This window comes from Lathyrus oleraceus, chromosome 7, assembly GCF_024323335.1.
Source record: "Lathyrus oleraceus cultivar Zhongwan6 chromosome 7, CAAS_Psat_ZW6_1.0, whole genome shotgun sequence".
Lineage (NCBI taxonomy): Eukaryota > Viridiplantae > Streptophyta > Magnoliopsida > Fabales > Fabaceae > Lathyrus > Lathyrus oleraceus.
Window position 1 is genome coordinate 330,983,616 of NC_066585.1, and position 22,208 is coordinate 331,005,823.

A 22,208-nucleotide genomic window follows, 5' to 3' on the forward strand; every position below is an offset into this window, starting at 1 on the left:
ATAAACATTGCATCATGAAACATAAGAGCTTTACAGGTACGTGCTTAATAAGAATTGAAAATTGCTGTAAATTTTAAGCGCTTTGGATCGTCTATTCAGAACAGGTACACTCGGGGCATTTCCTTAAGGTCCCCATCAAATGATCGCGGATGTTTTTCCTCAATAGTTGGAATTTGGTATGTTATCCCTGCAGAGCTGGTCTGAGCGTTGGGTTCTTCAATCCCCAGCAGGCTCTCACTGCTGTGCTTCCCCAAGCATTTGTTTCAGATTATACATTCACCAGTAGAGTCGACAGTGTCATCCCCAACGGAGTTGACAGTGTCAGACTGTATATCCCTAGTGGAGTTGACAATTCCAGACTGTATCTTCCCAGCAGAAGCGGCTGCTCCTCAGAGTTCGATGCCAGATCGATGATCTCGACGCTAGACCCATGGTCTCTTTCCTTGAAGCAGAATCTCGGTACCGTATCGGTGTTTGCTTCCCCTGCTGAGTCGTCTCTCTCGCAGATTATGGTTGCCAGAACCACTGTCGCTTTCCTCAACAGCAAGTTTTCAGTGCCATTCTCTCCCCAGTCAGAGCCTCGGTATTTTGTTATTTGCCAGAACACCGTGTGGCGGGTCATTTCCCCACAAAGTTCTTTGTGTTGTGCATCTCCAATAGCCTTGCCAGGGTCCAGAAGATGGTGATCATTTCCCCAGCAGAATTCCTTGCCTCAGCTTGGCGTTCTCTCTAATCAAGCATTTCGCATCCCTGCATGTAGAATCATATTGCATTGCATCCTCCCAAATTGCATATCATTTCCATTTTCATGGAGCATTACGCCATTGAAAAATTCAAACATACGCATGTAAAGCATAAGGCATTCTCGGTATCCCAAGTGATAAACCAGAAGTTGTTTCCAGTACTCAGACTGAAGATTGTTCATGACTTATCTTTATTATTCCCAGCAGGGGTCGTTGGCCCACGCGCCGCCTCAATTATCATTTTCCCTATTTCTATCGATGCTGACAGGCATGAAAGTTTCCGATATTCAGACCGAAGTGACATTCAGGCCAGTTTTCCGATGTTCAGATCGAAGAAGTTTCCAACATTCAGGTCGATGCAACTTGTGGAATTCATGCCAAGTTTCCGGTATTCAAACCAAAGTGGCATTCAGGCCAGTTTTCCGATGTTCAGATCAAAGAAGTTTCCGACATTCAGGTCGATGCAACTTGTGGCATTCAGGCCAGTTTTCCGGTATTCAGACCGAAGTGGCACTCAGGCCAGTTTCCCGGTGTTCAGACCGATGATTTGATAATCTAATATCTTCCGATGTTCAGATCGAAGAAGTTTCCGACATTCAGGTTGATGCAACTTGTGGCATTCAGGCCAGTTTTCCGGTATTCAGACCGAAGTGGCATTCAGGCCAGTTTCCCGGTGTTCAAACCGATGCTTGGTAATAAACACTACGCCAAAAACTGGAATAGACAGCGCCCCTTAGAGGGCGCTTTATTACAAAAGCGCACTCTAAAGTGAAGAGAAAAAATAAGGAGCATACTATTGGAATAGACAGCGCACTTTAGAGGGCGCTTTTGTAACAAAGCGCACTCTAAAGTGAAGCGAAAAAATAATGAGGAAATGGAGGGACACAAATAGAGGACACTTTATTGAAAGCGCCCTCTAAGGGTAACCTTAGAGGGCGCTTTTGAAAAAGCGCTCTCTATGTCCATGTACATTTCCAGATTATAAGGCGCTTTTGGAAAGCCTTAGAGAGCGCTTTTAGAAGCGCCCTCTTAGGCCCCCTTTAGAGGGCGCTTTTGTAACAAAGCGCCCTCTAAAGTGAAGCCAAAAAAAAATAATGAGGAAATGGAGGGACAACAATAGAGGGCGCTTTAGTGAAAGCGCCCTCTAAGGTTACCCTTAGAGGGCGCTTTTAAAAAAGCGCTCTCTAAGTCCATGTACATTTCCAGTTTAGAAGGCGCTTTTGGAAAGCCTTAGAGAGCACTTTCAGAAGCGCCCTCTTAGGCCCCCTTTAGAGGGCGCTTTTTTTACAAAAGCGCCCTCTAAGGTCCCCTTTAGTAAACATTAAAATTATAACATATACTGCATGTCTCTTTATTTTCCCTCTCTACAAGCTATTTCGTTTACGTAACTGGGTTTTCTCTCTACTGCGTCCACCGTCTACTGCGATTACTCTCGTCCTCCGTTCGTTCTCCCTCCCTCACCGTCGTCGTCGCCGTCGCCTTTTTCTGCTGCTGCGTTCACGTTCACGTCCACCGTCACTGTTCACTTTCTTCTCCATCGTTACCGTCACCTTGAAGGTATTTCTCTTCTCCATCTTTACCGTTCACTTTCTTCATGTGTTTGATTAGGGCATTTTCTAAACTTAGTTTTACATTTTGTGCATTATGTTGATTAATGTTGTTTAGGGCAAACTGAGTTTTTTATTTCTGATTGAAAACTGATATCATTTGAAGTGTGTTTGAGCTTGTGCTTGGAAGTTTGATGATTATGGATGCAAGTTTGTTCATGTTCCAAACACCATAAGTTTGCATTGGTCTTTTGCATGCAGTAGGTGTGTGTGAGTTTGCATTGGTCTTTTGCATGCAGTAGGTCTTTTGCATGAGAAATGGAAGGTATATGAATGTGTTCACGTATTGAATCATTGTCTTACTTGGGTCTTATTGAATCATTTCTATATTACAGATAAAATGGCTAACCAAGACGATACCCATGACGCGAATGGATCACGTAACAATGTTGAAAAAGAAATCAAACGAGGATTGACTATTATGAAGTCAATCATTCGTGCAAGAGACAAGGGTGTAAAATTTGAAGTACATTGGAGTGCTGAAGACCAACTAATTGAGCCTAACGGTTCAATGTTGGCAAGTTACATTGGTTTCCTTGTTCGACAACATATTCCGATTACATGTGATAATTGGAGAAGTCCGGACTTGAAGGTTGGCAAAGAAAAAATATGGTCGGAGATACAGGTACTTACCATATATTGTTATATGTTTTTTTTGTTGACTATTTGTTGACCATATATTGTTATAATATTACTTTATAATAACACACTCCATGTGTATGTTTTTTAGAGATCCTTTCACATCGATGAAAGCCGGCAAAAATATTGTATTCAATTGGCCGGAAAAAGACTCCGAGGATTTCGATCCTTTTTGTCCAACAAATTTCTCAAGGATGAGGAAGGAAAATTTGTTGAAGCAGAACGGCCAATGAAGTATGCCGAGATTATTTCAGCCGATGAATGGAATAACTTTGTCGCCAAACGAAGAAACGAAAAATTCCATGTAATGTCTATTAATTATGGTATTATACAATTGTTAAGTTACTTGGTTCTAATATGCCTTAAACTTTTTTATCCAGGAAGTAAGCGACATAAATCGGAAAAGGGCATCAAAACCCGCGTATCCGTACAAAAAAGGGCGTACGGGATATGCACGGTTACAACAAAGAATTGTGAGTATATTCAAATGCTATGAGCTTATACATTGTCACAATATGTTATAATTGATGATCTTATAATCTAATTCAATGTGTAGCTAGCCGAGGAGAAAAGTGACGCAACATCTCTTCCGGAGCACGTATTATGGAAGGCTGCTCGGGTTGGGAAGGATGGGGCTGTCGTTGAAGCGGTCCAAACTGTTTATGACGAATGTGTAAGTATATGTAACATTATTTCTTTAATTATATCGAAATTTTGTTAGACATATAATTCATTTTTAATCTCCTCTAATAATATTTCAGGAGACTTTATCCCAAACCGTACCTTCAACCGAGGTCCAGGATTGCAGGAGCGTACTTAGTCGAGTACTAAATGTTCCTGAGTATTCCGGTCGTGTGAGGGGTAAGGGTTTTGGTGTGACTCCGTCGTCATTTTATAAAAAACCAAAAACAAAAAATCCTACCAACAAAGAGGTGATGGAGACCTTGGCGGAGTTAAGGGCACAAGTACTCCAACTTCAAAACGAGAATGCAAGGTATAGAGAGGAAAGGTGCGCCTCCGAGGCAAAAGATACTAGTGACCGAGCTAGTATCAATTGTCAACCGAAATTTCCCGAGGTAATTATATATGTTATTATGAAATTAAAATAGCACTTTTTTACTTGACACATATACACGTTAACAATAACATTTATTATTGGTTTAGGGCATTTCACCTTGTCAGCTGTATCTATCGTCACCAACTTATCGCATGGTTGGCAAGGGAAAAGTGCACAACACTTCGGGTGAATTACTTCACCATAATCCCCTCCCGGTGGGATATATGAAAGTTTCGGTTGACCTTGTATTAGATACCGACGCGCTTCTACCATTACCTGACGTTGTTCAGAGACAACGTTGATGCGAGAAGCAGTCGGATCCTTTGTTGGATGGCCGTCAGATCTAATTTTCCCAGATGCCGAGGTATATATGTTCTAAATGATTATGAATCTTTAGTATTCACATTTCAATTCAGCTACAATTATGATATTTAATCAATCCTTATTACATGGTAATGTTAGACTCCTACAAGACCCACGCATAAAGCTGGTAAAGGGATTTCAAGACGTATCGAGTCGGTTGCATCTCTAAAAGAGGTACAAATATATATACCTATTGAATTATATACGCAACGATTCTGTTGCATCACAAAAAGTCATGATTTAATTTATATGAATTTTTAGGTTCCCGGTCGAAAGTTGAAAAAAGCTGGTAACGATATTCCTCCAACGATGTCCGGGACAAAATCTCAAATTATGATGTGTCTTGAGAAAATGGTGAATGAGTCCGATATTATGCAAGGGGCCATTCGTACCATAGATTTTGATGAAGGTGTTTTCGGAGCTGCTCATTTCGAAATAATTGCAAAGGAGGACATGCAACAACTTTTTGAACACGACGAATTGGGCATCGCTGTCATTCATACATACATATGGTACTCCGATCAATCTATAATTTACTTAGTTGAACAATTTATTTACACATTTCAATGAGTAGTCTAATGTTTATTATGTTTCTATTTAAGGTATATGTATGTAACATTGCTGCGGGGAACTGAATTGTGTAACCGTTTCAATTTTATTGCTGCTTCCCGTATCAACGCAACGTTAATAACGAAAAATCCAACATCCGTAAAGAATGATCTAGTCGATAGATTCATGGCGGCCGGCGATAAGACTACACCCAGTTTGTATTTTTTACCGTTTAATTTGGCAACGGGTTAGATTTTCTTTCTAATAATTTCATTCTAATCTATGTATATCTTTTACGTAGAAAATTTTCATTCATCTAAATTTTTGTTTTATTTTACAGTGGTCACTGGGTGTTGGTTGCTATGGATCTTTCGAGACTAATAGTGTATTATCTCGATTCGTTATCGGGTGATTGGAGTAAATATCCGAGTATGAAGAAGACGGTTGACGCGTAAGTGAAATTCCCCTAAATATTCGTGTGTATTTGTATATTTAATTATGTCTGTCAGATTGATCTCAATATACGTTTTTATTTTGTTAGGGCAATAATAAAATTTAGATCGAAAAAGAATTATCGCAATAGGAAGGACATTACCTGAATCAGAGTTCAGGTATATATTAAGTATCTTATTTTTGCTTATAATAGTGTTTGTTTTTTTTGCTTATAATAGTGTTTGTAAGAAATTAACTATATATATATTGTTTGTTTTTCTGTGTAGTGTCCTCAGCAAAATAATTCGGTCGATTGCGGATTTTTTGTATTGAGATTTATGAGAGATATCATTGCGTTGAATCGTATAGACATCCCAAAAATGGTATGGAATAATAACTTAGGGTTTATTTTAATATTATCGGATATTTCATCTAATTTGTTACTAAATCATGAATATGTTTTATTCTCTTAATTGTAGTACTTTGAGGAATACAAATCTTACTCAAGAGCTCATTTGGATGAAATGAAGGATGAATTGTGTCAATTCATTGTTGATCAAAGAATCATATAGCTAGGTTGTATATTGTTGTACATATATGTATGGAATGTTGTTGTTGTATGCTGTTGTTGTATATATGTTGTATATTGTTGTTATACTTTTACTAACTCATGAATATGTTGTTGTATATTGTTGATCAAAGAATCATATATTATGTTGTATATATGGAGGATTAATGTTGTATATAAATGGATTCATGTTGTATATATCAATGGATTAATGGTGTATAACATTGGATTAAAGGATGAAATCAATATGAATTTTACACTTTTGCAGCATGCGAACAGGTTACCAATTAAATATCCACTGTTTTTCAAACAAATTTTTTTAAAACAACTAACACTTTAGAGGGCGCTTTCTGTAGGAAGCGCCCTCTAAACATTTTACATTGACAACTTTAGAGGGCGCTTTATCCAGAAAGCGCCCTCTAAACACTTTACATTGACAACTTTAGAGGGCGCTTAACACTTTAGAGGGCGCTTTATGTAGGAAGCGCCCTCTAAACATTTTACATTGACAACTTTAGAGGGAGCTTTGTCCAGAAAGCGCCCTCTAAACACTTTACATTGACAACTTTAGAGGGCGTTTTTTTCCAGAAAGCGCCCTCTAAACACTTTACATTGACAACTTTAGAGGGCGCTTTTTCCAGAAAGCGCCCTCTAAGGTGTCCCTTTATGGACCACTCCAGAGGGCGCTTTTTTCTGAAAGCGCACTATAATGTGGCCCTTAAAGGGCCACTTTAGATAGCGCTTTCTCCAGGAAAACAAAGCGCTGTCTTTACCTATGCCAGCGCCACTTTAGAGGGCGCTTAAAAGCGCTGTTATAGGCCAAAATAATCGCCCTCTTTTCCCTTATTTGGCGTAGTGAAAGTATCGTCTGATGCTCAGATCGAAGTCATTTCCAGTATTTAGATTGATGAGCGGCATTCAGGCCATGGTTATTTCTGTGTTACCATTTATTTTAGTATTCAGGCAAACATTCCTTGTTTCGGTGTTCAGACCGACTCTCACCGTACCAGACAAATTCTTTTTCAAGACCACCTCTTGGCCGATTCTAACATGCATTGTTACTTCATTTTTTCACTTCAGTGTAAATTTTCGGGCTTTTATCGTATTCAATCACTTGATATCTTGAAAGTGCGAAATTCGTTGCTATCTTCCTTTCGGGTTTCTAGTTGATTGAATAAGGGCAGCTGTAATACCCTAAAATTTACCCTTCATTTTTCCTGGAAGCATGGGATTATGTTTTACACTTCATTAGCATCATATTAAGTCATACTCATTGCATACTGCATTAGTGACATGGAGATCAAGTTTTGATCGATCACTCCTTAACAGAAGGAGCCCACACAAAGCAAGATTGAGAACTGGACTTCATTTTCTAAGTATACAAGTCTCAAGGGTCTCAGGGGGATCCAGGTGTCTTATTATGGTCCTTAGTTCATCAGTGGAGGATTCAGAGCTCTCAGAGTGTGCATTTGGATTTAATCAGAAATTAGGGTTTCATGGATAACTGCAACATGAAATGTTTGGTTGGAAGTAGAGGGGCTCATCCATGTCATGATTGGAGAGGCATCTTGGCCTAGGAAGATTCATAATCATCTCAGAAAGGTCCATTGGCAAGCAGTGCAATCAGTTCCCGATCAATTGTGCCCTAAACCTAGGGTTTGGTATAAAATCAGTTTATGTAGGTGTTTAATTGGCTGCATTGTATGGTAAAACACAAATGTCTTGACTGATGTCATGACATGTATATGTAACTACATTGTAGTTACTGCAGGACTAGCTAACACAGGATTATTGAATGTTGTGACATTCATACCTGTCAACAGATACTAAGGAACAGAAGCTCTGTTAGAACTTAGTATTCACTTGCAGTCTGGTTATCAAGGAAGAACCAGACCTGGCATAAGGCCTACTGATTGAATGTCAAACTGGATGTTGTGACATTCATCATTGACAGCAGCTACTGAAGATTGGGCAGAGTGGTGTTCTGCTCTACTTCAGCATATTAGTTAGTTTGTTCTTCAAGAGAATTACAGAACTAACCTAAGGCCAACTGTGTAAATGTTAAGTTGGACACTTTGACATTTACTAATGTAAGCTGGTACTGTAGTATGGTCATATTGATCATGTACAGGTCAGCAGCTTTGTACAGTCTGGTTTCTGGGAAAACAGACTCAGCATATGGACCTTGATGTCAAGCTGAATGTCGTGACATTCATGCCTGACAGCATATGCTAAATTGTAGGTTGTTCAGTTTTCTGTTACAGCTTTCTCAGGCTATTCTTTAGGAAGTCAACAGCTTAGAGAAAATCCAGGAAATCAACAACCAAGCTACATTCAATGAACCTAACAAATAGCCTATTTGTTAGCAACCTAAATATTGAATTTGAGGGAACGTATGTGACCTAAAATTCAGGAAAATACAGGTGCAAAAGCCCAGGTGCTGCAATATAAAAAGGAAGGCATTCCTCCATTCAGTTTCAGGGATTTTGAGGCGTGAAGATTTAGTGTGTCCATCTTACTTCACTGCTGTATTTTTGTGAGTCTAGAATTAGACGTATCTTGTAAGCCAAGTCATTATCAAATAGATGATTGCTTTGGCATAGGGTGTTCATTGAGTTGTAAGTGTTGTGTCACTCAAAGCTTTTAAGCGTGAGTGCTGTGTATCTTGGTTTAAGCTGTGAAGCATAACCAAGAGTTGTTTTGAAGTGTGACTTCAAAGTGTGTTTAATATCACTGAGGTGATTGAGGGGGAGTGAGTAGGAACTCTGATCTTAGATTAAGATTGAAATTGCATTGGGTAGGGATTAAGTGATAAGTTGTAAACGGGTGAGTTTAGCTTTGAATTGATACTACTAATAGTGGATTTCCTCCCTGGCTTGGTAGCCCCCAGATGTAGGTCATGTTGGACTGAACTGGGTGAACAATTACTTGTGTTATTTACTGCACTTACAATTAAGTTCTGCATAATCCCTGTCTGTGCAGAATTGGATGTCATAACAACCAGTTTGACATCCAAAGTCTGATAACTAGAATTTCAATTGGCATCAGAGCAGGCACCCTGCCTGTGAAGTTTTGGGTGAGATCTAGGGAAGTTACTTTCTAGTACCATGGACAAGGATTTAGGACACTCAAACAGACCACCCATGTTGGATGGATCTAATTATGATGACTGGAAGCCTCGCATGATAGCCTTCTTAAGGTCTCTAGACAGCAAAGTCTGGAGAGCTGTCAACAAGGGATGGGAACATCCAACGAGGACTGATGAAGATGGAGTCAGTGTGCAGATTCCTGAAGAAGATTGGGACAAGGAACAAGAGGCATTAGCTCTTGGAAATTCCAAAGCCTTGAATGCACTGTTCAATGGAATCACTAAGAACATCTTCAGGCTGGTGCACCATTGTGAACTAGCTAAGGAAGTTTGGGATACCCTCAAGGTAACTCATGAAGGTACTTCCAAGGTGAAGATGTCAAAACTTCAGATGCTGACAACCAAGTTTGAAAATCTGAGGATGAAAGAGGATGAGACTATTCATGACTTCCACATGAATATTCTTGAAATTGCAAACACCTCTGGTGGACTAGGTGAGAAAATGACCGAAGAGAAACTTGTAAGAAAGATTCTCAGGTCCTTGCCTAAGAGGTTTGCTATGAAGGTCACTGCCATAGAGGAGGCTCAGGACATCAGCAATATGAAGGTAGATGAGCTCATTGGTTCTCTCCAAACCTTTGAAATGGGCTTAGGTGAGTATGCTGAGAAGAAGAAAAGCATAGCCTTTGTATCTAATGCTGAAGAGGAGGCAGAAGAAGGATATACTGGAGGTGATGAAAGTATATCAGAAGCCTTAGCCATGCTTGGAAGGCAATTCAACAAGTTCATGAAGAAGATTGATCAAAGAGGTAGACCCAATGTCAAGAACATCCCGTCTGACATTAAGAAAAGATCAACTTCTGAAGAAAAGTTCAACCATGGGAAGGGAATCCAGTGTCATGGTTGTGAAGGGTATGGACACGTCAGAGCTGAATGTCCTACTTACCTCAAATTGCAAAATAAGGGGCTAGCTATCACATGGTCTGAAGGAGATTCTGAAAGTGAATCTGAAGGAGAATCTGCCAAACATGTCACTGCACTAACTAGTGTGTGTGTCTCTGAAGATGACACAAGTGCAGATGAGCTTACCTTTGATGAACTTGCTGCAGCATATAAGAAGCTGTGTACCACCAGTGCAGAAGTGCGTGCACAAGGTGAAAAGCAGAAGAAACTCATCAAGGAACTGGAAGATGAGAGACAGAAACAACTGTCTGCCATAGAAGGGCTGAATGATGAGATAGCCCTGCTGACCTCCAAGCTGAACCAGATGACCAAATCCATCAGAATGATGAATAAGGGAACTGACACCTTGGAAGAAATCCTAAAGGTGGGACAGCAGTCTGGAACCAAATCTGGGCTAGGATTTGGAAAAAGAGCTGAACACAAACGCCCAAAGGCTAAAGTTCAGAAGTTCAAGCAGATGTCAAAACCGATGTCTCAACATCGAGGAGCTAGGATGAATGATCATCAGAAGAGAATATTCCAGAATTGGAGGTGTCACCACTGTGGCAGGCTTGGACATATAAAAGCCTTCTGCTACTGGATTCATGGCTTCCCTAACAGAGCCTCACCTGTCAGACCTAAGCATAACACACGCAAGCGATGTGTTCCCATTAAGAAACAACAATGGTATGCTAGGATAGCACACACTGCCCTAAGGGCTTCTTCCAGAGAAGACTGGTACTTTGACAGTGGATGCTCAAGACATATGACTGGTATGGAAAATCTACTGGTAGACATTCAACCTCACACCACCAGCTATGTGACTTTTGGTGATGGTGCCAAAGGAAAAATCAGAGGTGTGGGCAAACTGGACTGTTCTGGAGTGCCAAAACTGAACAATGTGCTGTTAGTAAGAGGACTAACTGCAAACCTCATCAGTATAAGTCAGCTGTGTGATCAAGGTTTTCAGGTTCAGTTTACTAAGGAGCAGTGCATTGTGACAAATGGTGACAATCAGGAAGTTATGAGAGGAACCAGGTCCAAAGACAACTGCTATCTGTGGGAACCTGACCTCTCTAACTTTTCCACAACTTGCTCCTCAGCCAAGGAAGAACAGGAGGTAAAGCTGTGGCATAGAAGACTTGGCCATCTCCACTTACGTGGAATGAAGAAGATCATATCCAAGGAAGCAGTCAGAGGAATGCCAAAGCTTCTGATTGATGAAGGAAGAGTCTGTGGAGAATGCCAAGTGGGCAAGCAAACCAAGATGTCACACCCAAAGCTGGGACATTCCACAACCTCCAGAGTTCTGGAACTGCTGCACATGGACCTAATGGGACCTATGCAGGTTGAAAGTCTTGGTGGGAAGAAGTATGCCTACGTGGTGGTTGATGACCATTCCAGATACACGTGGATAAACTTCATCAGAGAGAAGTCAGATACATTTGATGTCTTCAAGGATCTGTGCATAAGACTTCAAAGAGAAAAGGACAGTTGTGTGGTCCGGATTAGAAGTGATCATGGCACTGAATTCAAGAATTCCAAGTTTGATGAGTTCTGCTCATCTGAAGGAATAAGCCATGAGTTCTCCTCCCCTATAACTCCTCAGCAGAATGGAATAGTTGAAAGAAAAAATAGAACTATTCAAGAATCTGCCAGAGCAATGATTCATGCAAAGAAGCTCCCTATGCACTTTTGGGCTGAAGCAATGAATACGGCGTGCTATGTTCACAACAGAGTCACCTTGAGAAAAGGAACCTCCTCCACTCTGTATGAAATATGGAAGGGTAGAAAACCCACTGTGAAGTACTTTCATATTTTGGAAGTAAATGCTACATTCTCACAGATCGTGAACAGAGAAGGAAGCTAGATCCCAAAAGTGATGAAGGCGTATTTCTGGGATACTCCACGAACAGCAGAGCCTATAGAGTGTTCAACTACAGGACCAATGTCCTGATGGAATCCATAAATGTCATTGTGGATGATAAAGAGGAAGGAACCGATGTCATGGAGGATGTTGAAACATTCCTTGATAGTCCAACTGACAGTCCAGTCAAGCCTGAAGAAGTACAGGAACCTTCTCCTGAATGTGAAGTAGAAGCACCTACCAAAGTGCCATCTATCAGAATTCAGAAAGACCACCCTAAGGATCTTATCATAGGGGATCCCACCAGTGGTGTAACTACCAGGTCAAGAGGAATAAACTCAAATTCCTGCTTTGTTTCCAAGGTTGAACCAAAGAATGTGAAAGAAGCCCTGACTGATGAATACTGGATCATTGCCATGCAAGAGGAACTCGAGCAGTTCACGAGGCATGAAGTATGGGAGCTGGTTCCAAGACCTGAAGGGTCCAACATCATTGGTACCAAGTGGATCTACAAAAACAAATCTGATGAGAAAGGAGTAATTACTAGAAATAAAGCAAGACTAGTAGCTCAAGGATACACTCAAGTTGAAGGAGTAGACTTTGATGAGACATTTGCTCCTGTGGCTAGACTTGAGTCCATCAGATTGCTGTTGGGGGTAGCATGCATCCTGAAGTTTAAGCTATTTCAAATGGATGTGAAGAGTGCATTCTTGAATGGCTACCTGAATGAAGAAGTCTATGTGGAACAACCCAAAGGGTTTTGTGATCCTAACCAACCTGAGCATGTATACAAGCTGAAGAAAGCCTTGTATGGGTTGAAGCAAGCACCCAGAGCTTGGTATGAAAGGTTAACCGAATTTCTGACCACAAATGGATACAGAAAGGGTGGCATAGATAAAACCTTGTTTGTGAAGGATGAGGAAGGCAAAATCATGATAGCTCAAATCTATGTGGATGATATAGTCTTTGGTGGAATGTCAGAACAAATGGTTAAAAAATTTGTTCACCAGATGCAATCTGAGTTTGAAATGAGTCTAGTGGGAGAACTGACCTATTTCCTTGGAATGCAAGTAAACCAAATGGAGGACTCCATGTTTCTCTCCCAAAGCAAGTATGCCAAGAACATAGTTAAGAAGTTTGGTATGGATCATGCCAGGCACAAGAGGACTCCAGCTCCTACTCATCTGAAGTTAACCAAAGATGATGGAGGACCCAGTGTTGATCAATGCCTGTACAGAAGCATGATAGGTAGTCTGCTGTATCTAACTGCAAGTAGACCTGACATTTCCTATGCAGTTGGAGTGTGTGCCAGATATCAAGCAGAGCCCAAGGTGAGTCACTTGAATCAAGTCAAAAGGATCCTCAAGTACATCAATGGGACATGTGACTATGGGATGCTGTACTCACATGGGTCTGAGCTTGTCCTATCTGGGTACTGTGATGCTGATTGGGCTGGAAGTGCTGATGACAGAAAAAGCACATCAGGTGGATGTTTCTTCTTAGGAGAAAACCTCATATCGTGGTTCAGCAAGAAGCAGAACTGTGTCTCTCTGTCCACCGCAGAGGCTGAATACATAGCGGCTGGAAGCAGTTGCTCCCAACTGGTTTGGATGAAACAAATGCTCACTGAGTACAATGTCACTCAAAATGCCATGACATTGTTCTGTGATAATCTCAGTGCCATCAACATCTCCAAGAATCCCATCCAACACAGCAGGACCAAACATATTGACATTAGGCACCACTTCATCAGAGATCTGGTGGAAGACAAGGTGATCACTTTGGAACATGTAGCCACGGATCTTCAACTGGCTGACATATTTACAAAGGCTCTGGATGCTACTCAGTTTGAAAACTTAAGGAGCAAACTGGGAATATGTCTCTCTGAGACATTATAGCAACCACTGATGTTTGGGATAAATTGTTTAATATCTCTGCCTATTAAACGATTTGTACAAGACTATGATTGGTCAACATATCATAGATATGCTGCGCACAACAAGGGTGAATACAAGAGGGTAAGGGGACACCCTACAGAGAGAAGGCCTCTGTACCTGCAGGAGTTCAAGGATGCTGTTCATGCAGGAGTGGTTCTGGATGTCAGAAACAACATCATGGCATCTGATATGGTGGTACCTACTGTAAAACAAAAGTGGGTGATCACTTGATCGAAGCTGTGAAGCAAGATCAAGTGGATGTGAACTTGGTTGAAACTGTGAAGTAAAACCAAGTCTGGAACTCTGTCATTGTGCTCTGCCTATGTTGTTGACTTTGGCAACATTTGTGACAAAAAGGGGGAGTAATAACCACCAATACCCCTGACAAACAGAGTGGGTCTCTACAAACAGACTCTCATGACAGACCTGAAGATTCCCCCCCTGCAGCTGATGTTGAAGTTTAGGTGCAACTTCTAATATATATGTGCTGCTATGTGAAGTTTTCATTTAACTTCCATGTGTGTGAGTGTGCTGCCACTCTGAGTGTATTAGCTAGTATTATTCCGCTGCTATGAACTCTGTTATGGGGATCAAAGTGTTTTAGCCAAAAATTTGCCAAAGGGGGAGTTTGTAGGTGTTTAATTGGCTGCATTGTATGGTAAAACACAAATGTCTTGACTGATGTCATGACATGTATATGTAACTACATTGTAGTTACTGCAGGACTAGCTAACACAGGATTATTGAATGCTGTGACATTCATACCTGTCAACAGATACTAAGGAACAAAAGCTCTGTTAGAACTTAGTATTCACTTGCAGTCTGGTTATCAAGGAAGAACCAGACCTGGCATAAGGCCTACTGATTGAATGTCAAACTGGATGTTGTGACATTCATCATTGACAGCAGCTACTGAAGATTGGGCAGAGTGGTGTTCTGCTCTACTTCAGCATATTAGTTAGTTTGTTCTTCAAGAGAATTACAGAACTAACCTAAGGCCAACTGTGTAAATGTTAAGTTGGACACTTTGACATTTACTAATGTAAGCTGGTACTGTAGTATGGTCATATTGATCATGTACAGGTCAGCAGCTTTGTACAGTCTGGTTTCTGGGAAAACAGACTCAGCATATGGACCTTGATGTCAAGCTGAATGTCGTGACATTCATGCCTGACAGCATATGCTAAATTGTAGGTTGTTCAGTTTTCTGTTACAGCTTTCTCAGGCTATTCTTTAGGAAGTCAACAGCTTAGAGAAAATCCAGGAAATCAACAACCAAGCTACATTCAATGAACCTAACAAATAGCCTATTTGTTAGCAACCTAAATATTGAATTTGAGGGAACGTATGTGACCTAAAATTCAGGAAAATACAGGTGCAAAAGCCCAGGTGCTGCAATATAAAAGGAAGGCATTCCTCCATTCAGTTTTAGGGATTTTGAGGCGTGAAGATTTAGTGTGTCCATCTTACTTCACTGCTGTATTTTTGTGAGTCTAGAATTAGACGTATCTTGTAAGCCAAGTCATTATCAAATAGATGATTGCTTTGGCATAGGGTGTTCATTGAGTTGTAAGTGTTGTGTCACTCAAAGCTTTTAAGCGTGAGTGCTGTGTATCTTGGTTTAAGCTGTGAAGCATAACCAAGAGTTGTTTTGAAGTGTGACTTCAAAGTGTGTTTAATATCACTGAGGTGATTGAGGGGGAGTGAGTAGGAACTCTGATCTTAGATTAAGATTGAAATTGCATTGGGTAGGGATTAAGTGATAAGTTGTAAACGGGTGAGTTTAGCTTTGAATTGATACTACTAATAGTGGATTTCCTCCCTGGCTTGGTAGCCCCCAGATGTAGGTCATGTTGGACTGAACTGGGTGAACAATTACTTGTGTTATTTACTGCACTTACAATTAAGTTCTGCATAATCCCTGTCTGTGCAGAATTGGATGTCATAACAACCAGTTTGACATCCAAAGTCTGATAACTAGAATTTCAGTTTATTTATGATTCTTTCGGTGAAACTCTTTTCCATGACCCTCCATATGTCCACAACGGTCTACATACAAAAAATCATCTCTTTATTTGAGCTAGAAGTGCTTCAATTGATCAATGGAATCAGGAATCAGACAGTTTGGGAAAAGTCAACTGTGGGGCCAGTAAAGTCAACTCTTGACATTTTGAGAGTGGAATCTCAAAATCCATGCATAGGGGATCCTACATGTGAAATTTGATCAAGGTTGGATCATGGACTCATCATTTAATCAGGAATTGGAAAAGTTACTTAATTTGGAAATGGTTGACTTTCCATTTAGGGCAAGTTTTCATGATCGTTGGATTCACTTTAAGCCCATTTTGCATCAAGATAAAAGCTCCATTTGAAAATTTCTCCAACATGAAAGTTGTTCCTCTTGTTCCAAGCTTTCTAGAGATATAAAAATTTCTCCATTTGGATTAGAATTGAGAAAGTTATTATTAGTCAAATTGAGACATTTTTTTAGGTCACTTAGAAAAATTTCTAAGTCCAAAATCTTCAAAAATTGTCAAGACTTCTTGGCCAGTTTTCTTGAACTTCAAGGCATTATTTGAAAATAATTTCTTCATAACAATTGTACCTTGCCATGTCCTCTTTCACATCCTTTTGGAATCATCTCATTTAGACCCATGGTTTGAGAGATACATTCATTTAAAGTGCGCACCATGACTTGATTTTCTAGGCAGATTTTGGGCCTGGCTGGCCCAATCAGATTTTCTAAGCATGCTGCACAAACCAGTCACGTTTTTTTACCTCTTTTGGCCATGTATTGGACATCCATTCACTTAAGTTTGGCCCAAAATAACAACATTTTACACCTCACTTCACACTTTTATTCTTATGGGTAAATCACTTATTAAAAAGCCCATGAGAACACCTAATTCACCCTATTTAAGAAGCTGAAACCCTAACCCTAAAGGAGCATTGAAATTTCGTGGCAAGGAGGAAAAGTTTCGTCACATATCAGATTCCATTCCACTTCTATTTTCCATTAGGTAATCATCTCTCCCATTGCCATGTTTTGATATATCTACGCTTGCTTACCATGTTCATCACCATTAATCCTTCCATTTTCATATTTCTTTTTCTTATTTAAAATATTTTCTTCGTCCATAAAATTACCCAAAAATATTTTTCACTTTTCTTAACATTTTATTAATTTTATATAATTTTTATTTTGGTATTTTTTTTATATTAACATTTTATTTTAATTATTTATTCTAAATGGTCCATTTTAACACACTTGTTTTATTGATTTTATTTTTATGACTTAAAATTATTGTCAGCATTTGATTTTTGGGATGAAAGTTGACCACTGTCTCATGGTCAACCTGACCTTTTTTTGGAATTTTATTTCACATTTTCAATTTATTTTGGATTTATTTTTTACCTGGTTTGGTTGGTTGACTTTTAATTTGACTTCTATTTTATTTTAATAAATTCACGTACCAATTTTCATTATTTTTAAAATACTGTTAGGGGATGATGATGTCCTGCCCCACCTTATTTAGTTTAATTTTTCATAATTTTCTTGATTAATTTACTATTTATTATTGATTTATTTCTAACCTAGTCTTATTAATTGACTTTTGGTTTGACCTATGTTTTGTTTTAATTAATTCACATGCCAATTTTCATTATTTTAAAAATCTTTTTGGGGGATGATGATGTCCTGACTCCACCTAATTTATTTTATTTTTCATAATTTTCTTGATTAATTTTCTATTTATTTATTATTTGTTAAGTTGACTTGAATTTTCAGATGACTTCTTTATGATCGAGGTTTGACTTAGGGATTGCTTATGGCAATTGAAGAGATCTTTTGATCCTCCCTCGTTCATCTCATATGCCATGTATTAGAGGCCTTTTACCTCCATTTTATTTGGTCCTTACCTCATTTCCTGATTAAATTATTCAGTGGACCCTTCGTGTGTATATTTTCATCTGTTTGATTCATCTGTTATCTTTTATACTTGTTTCTCTCATTCATGCTTTCTATTGCTTGATTATTTAACATGTTCATACTCCCATGCATTGTTTAAATGCTCCATTATTTGATTCTTTGGTCTGATTATATATTGTTTATTTATCCGATCTGATTGATAACTGTTGCCTACTTGTATGATGTATGAGGCATATATTCTTATTGTTTGTTTGCCATGAACAATCCCCATTCATAACAAATGTACCCCTCTCCCATAAAGTGTATAATATTTATTTCTTTATTTATTTAGTCACCTGTTAATACAAGAATTAAAACGAACATCCGATAACCATTTCAAAATAAGATCAAAAGCTCGATCCAACGTCGAGTAATCATTTTCAAAACTTAACAGAACCAACACGCATTCATCCATCCTCTTGTAAGTCGATTGCCTCAGGCATCGCCATCTACTTGTAAGTCAATTGCCTCCGGCATCGCCATCTACCCTTAGCTGTAACTCCTCTCCGCGCTCCATCCGTCGACTCTTGTTCTGTTTAGGTAGCACCCATTAGGTAGAACCTTTTGTATGATAACATAGGTAGAATTCCCCTATTCTTTGCATGCTAACATTAGGTAGATGTTCCCCTTTGTAAATCCTAACACATAGGTCCATATTTCATGACAACTCTAGAGAAGAGCTTCCCCATTTTTAGACCTTCCGTGCGTCTCCGATCTTGTGGCATGTCAGTCCGTTCTATTGCAAAGAGGTAACTTCCTAAGACTCGATTCAACGAGCTACGACACCTACTGCTAGGACGTTGAACACACTGCCCACCCTCCTTTGACACAGCTGGTGTCCTCTTTTGTAAGTCCATGTTCAGATGGCAATCCTTAACCCCTAGTTTAGCCGAACTACGACAACTCTGATTCTCATGTTCAGATGAGATACGTAGGCACGAGACACGATGTCTTGTCGAGTCTGACTGACGACTAACAACTAATCCTTGTTTGCTTTCGCCCTTGCTGCGATTCTTTTCTCTCGCCCTCGTTGCGATCGAGACCTTCCCTTTCTCTTGCCCTAGTTGCAATCGAGACCCTTGTTCCCGTAGTTAGCCGAACTACGTTTTGCTATGATTCTCATTCCAGATGAGATACGTAGGCATAAGATGCGACGTCTTACCGAGCACACTTCTCTTTAACCCATAGGTAGCCGAGCTACGAAGACTCTGATTCTCATACTCATATGAGATACGTAAGCAGTGTATGCGACATCCTTGCGAGTCATTTTCTTTTAACCTTCCTTTTAGTAAATAGTACTTTAGATACACCTACACCCTTTAGACTAGAACAAAACTTATGAAAAGGGCTCCCTAGGAGTACCTAGGATGCTTTGGGTGCTTAAAACCTTCCCATTTCATAACCAACCCCCTTACCCAGATCTCTGACATTTTTACTAGTTTTTGATTAGATAAAACTTTTAGGTTTTTGTTCTCTTTCTAACCATTCCTTTGGATAAATAGAAGTGCGGTGGCGACTCGACTTGTATGGTTTACCTTGGATTTAGTCAATATATCTAATGGTAACGAATACCCCGCTACACCTCCCTCCTCCCGCAGGCACCAGGCTTCACCTATTCAGGCGCCTGAGGTACTCGAGTCACCAGTGGCACCACTGCCACCTTCTACTGCTGATGTTGCTGAATTAGTGCCACCTCGGGAGGGTACTAGGGATGCTGAGCTAGAGGCATTTGGATGTTGCAGAAAAGTGAAAGGAAGATTATGTGTACAAGCTGAATAGATCTTTATATGGAGTAAAAGAATATCCTCGACAATGGAATAAGATATTCAACAAGTTCATGCACACATAGGTTTCATTAGAAGTCAGTTCGAACACTATGTTTACTTCAGATTTTGACCTGGAAATTCATTAGTTATTTTGTTGCTTTTTATAGATGACATTCTCATATAAAACATCAATGTCGAGGATGTAATGAAGGTGAAGGTTGAACTCAATAAGGAGTTCGATGTGAAGGATCTGGGAGCTGCATCCAGGATTCTTAGGATTGACATCTGAAGAGACAGAAAGTAATCAAAATTATGCTTATCTCAAGAGACACACCTATGAAAGATTCTCGACAAATTTTATATGTCAAATTCAAAGCCTCTTGTGACTCCGACAAACCCTCAACTCAAGCTGAGTACAGATTAGTGTCCTAATACTAAGGTCGAAAGAGCTTATATGAATAGTATCCCATATGCTAACATAATAGATTCTTTGATGTAAGATATGGTTTGTACTAGACCCGACATAGAATATGTAGTAATTCTTATAAGCAGGTACATGGTGAGTCTTGGAAAGGCTCATCGATAAGCATTAAGGTGGACTTTAAGGTACATAAATGAGTATCTGAACAAAGTCCTGATTTATGGTGAGCATGTGGTGAAAATAGTAAAGCAGAAATAGAATGGTATGTCGACTCTGATTAAGCAGGTTGTATGGATTCTAGAAAATCTATTTTTGGATACGTGTTCACTATGTTTGACATATCAATCAGTTTGAAAGCAACACTTCAGAAGGTTGTTGCCTTATCTGAAGGTGTGAAAATACAAGAAAAAGGGTTTGAATTGAGTTTTACAAAACAAAAGCTTGTTACCAACTCAAGAATACCACTAAAAAGTTATTAAAAAAGAGATAGAAACACAAGTATTTTTATCCCGGTTTGCTTGAAACTCAAAGCTACTCCACTCCAGTCCACCCGCCAAGGTGATTTTGCCTAATACCCAAGGACTTAATCCACTATAATCAACAAATTACAATAATCACAAAGAATAACCTTATTTGTTTTCTCAAGGATCCTACTATACCCTAGTCTCTTAAGGATTCACAAAAATAACCTTCTTTGTCTTCTCAAGGATCCGACTATACCTTAGTCGCCTTAAGGAATCAAACAAACCGTTTGAATAATATTTTGTGTGTTAGAAGTTGCTTCTATACAAGCAGATTTTACACAAATGATAAACAATAACTCAAAGAAAAATTGTGTACAAACGTTGATAGCTTTTCACAAAGAAACAAACTTGTCAAAATGTTGTATCACCGACAGATTTCTTCAAGTCTCCAAGTCTTACTTATATAGCATAAGAAGAAGACCATTGGAGGGAAAAATGGGGAAAGCCCATAGAGCGGATGTCCATTGTTGGATGGTGAAAGGAGTGATACTGCATACCGCCCTTCGCCCATAAAATCAGTGACAGGTGTGATGTATAGTATTGTCCTTTGCCCATGAAATCAGGTAGTGGAAAGGATATTCAATTTGTACTATGTATTATTTGATCACGTACCCATTTGATCTTATCTTCAAGTTCATTGGCTTCTGAAAACAGTTGATGAAACATGAAATGAAGAAACATAAAGCTAGATTCAGAAACTTCAGAATCTTTGGTCAGAACCTTGACAACGTCAGTAGTCTGGCTTGAGATCTTCAGTTACTTCAGAATCTTTAGAATCTACAGTCAGAACCTTGATAATCTCAATTGTCTGGCCTGAGATCTTCAAAATCTTCATCTACGTAACAAAACTTTAGAATATTTCCATTCTTCAAAAGCCTGGTGATCAGAGCCACATTTAGAAGCACGCACTGAGAGAACGTTGCAGTAGTAACATAATGTCTCCTCAGAAGCTTCTCAAGAATGAATCAACATAGAAGCAGAAAGATTATTGCAACAACAATTTTGAACATCTTTCAGAACTTCTTATAATTGGAGCAAAAGCGGAAATAAAACTCATTGTCCAGAAACGTATGACGTTGCACGTCATATACTGAGAATCAGAACTTGTTGTTAAAGCTACACAATAACAAACCATTAGAGTACCAAAATTGTTCTCACATAAATACAACATTGTTATCATCAAAACTCAAGATATATATGCATAACCAAATATTATTCTAACAATCTCCCCCTTTTTTATGATGAAAAAACATATACTTTGATGAACAGTTTTGTACATGGTAATTACAGAAGAATACATCTTAGAGAAGCACAAATCTCCCCCTGAGATGTATAATCCTAAAAAGATAAAAATTGGAATGAAAGAACACTTTCATGATTGACCTTTTTGAAGTATCAGAGTAATCTTCAATCAAAATCTAGTTTGTCTTCTGAAGTTGCTTGATGTTGTCCAGAGCACTGGTTTGTTAACATCAACATTCTGATGAGCTTCACTTCAGAAGCTTGATTTATTTCTTTTGAAGAAGCTTTAGAGATGTTTATCTTCAGTCAGAGCTTGAATTATGGTTCTCTTTGAAATTCTCTTTCAGAGCTAGATTGCCTTTGAAGAGAAGAACTCTTTGAAAATAACTTTCAGAACCTGGTTAAGAATTCTTCTTAAGAACTTGATTACCAAGTATGATTACTATAGAGGATACTCTTCCACATAGCTAGATGCCAAAAATTTCTAATTCTTTAA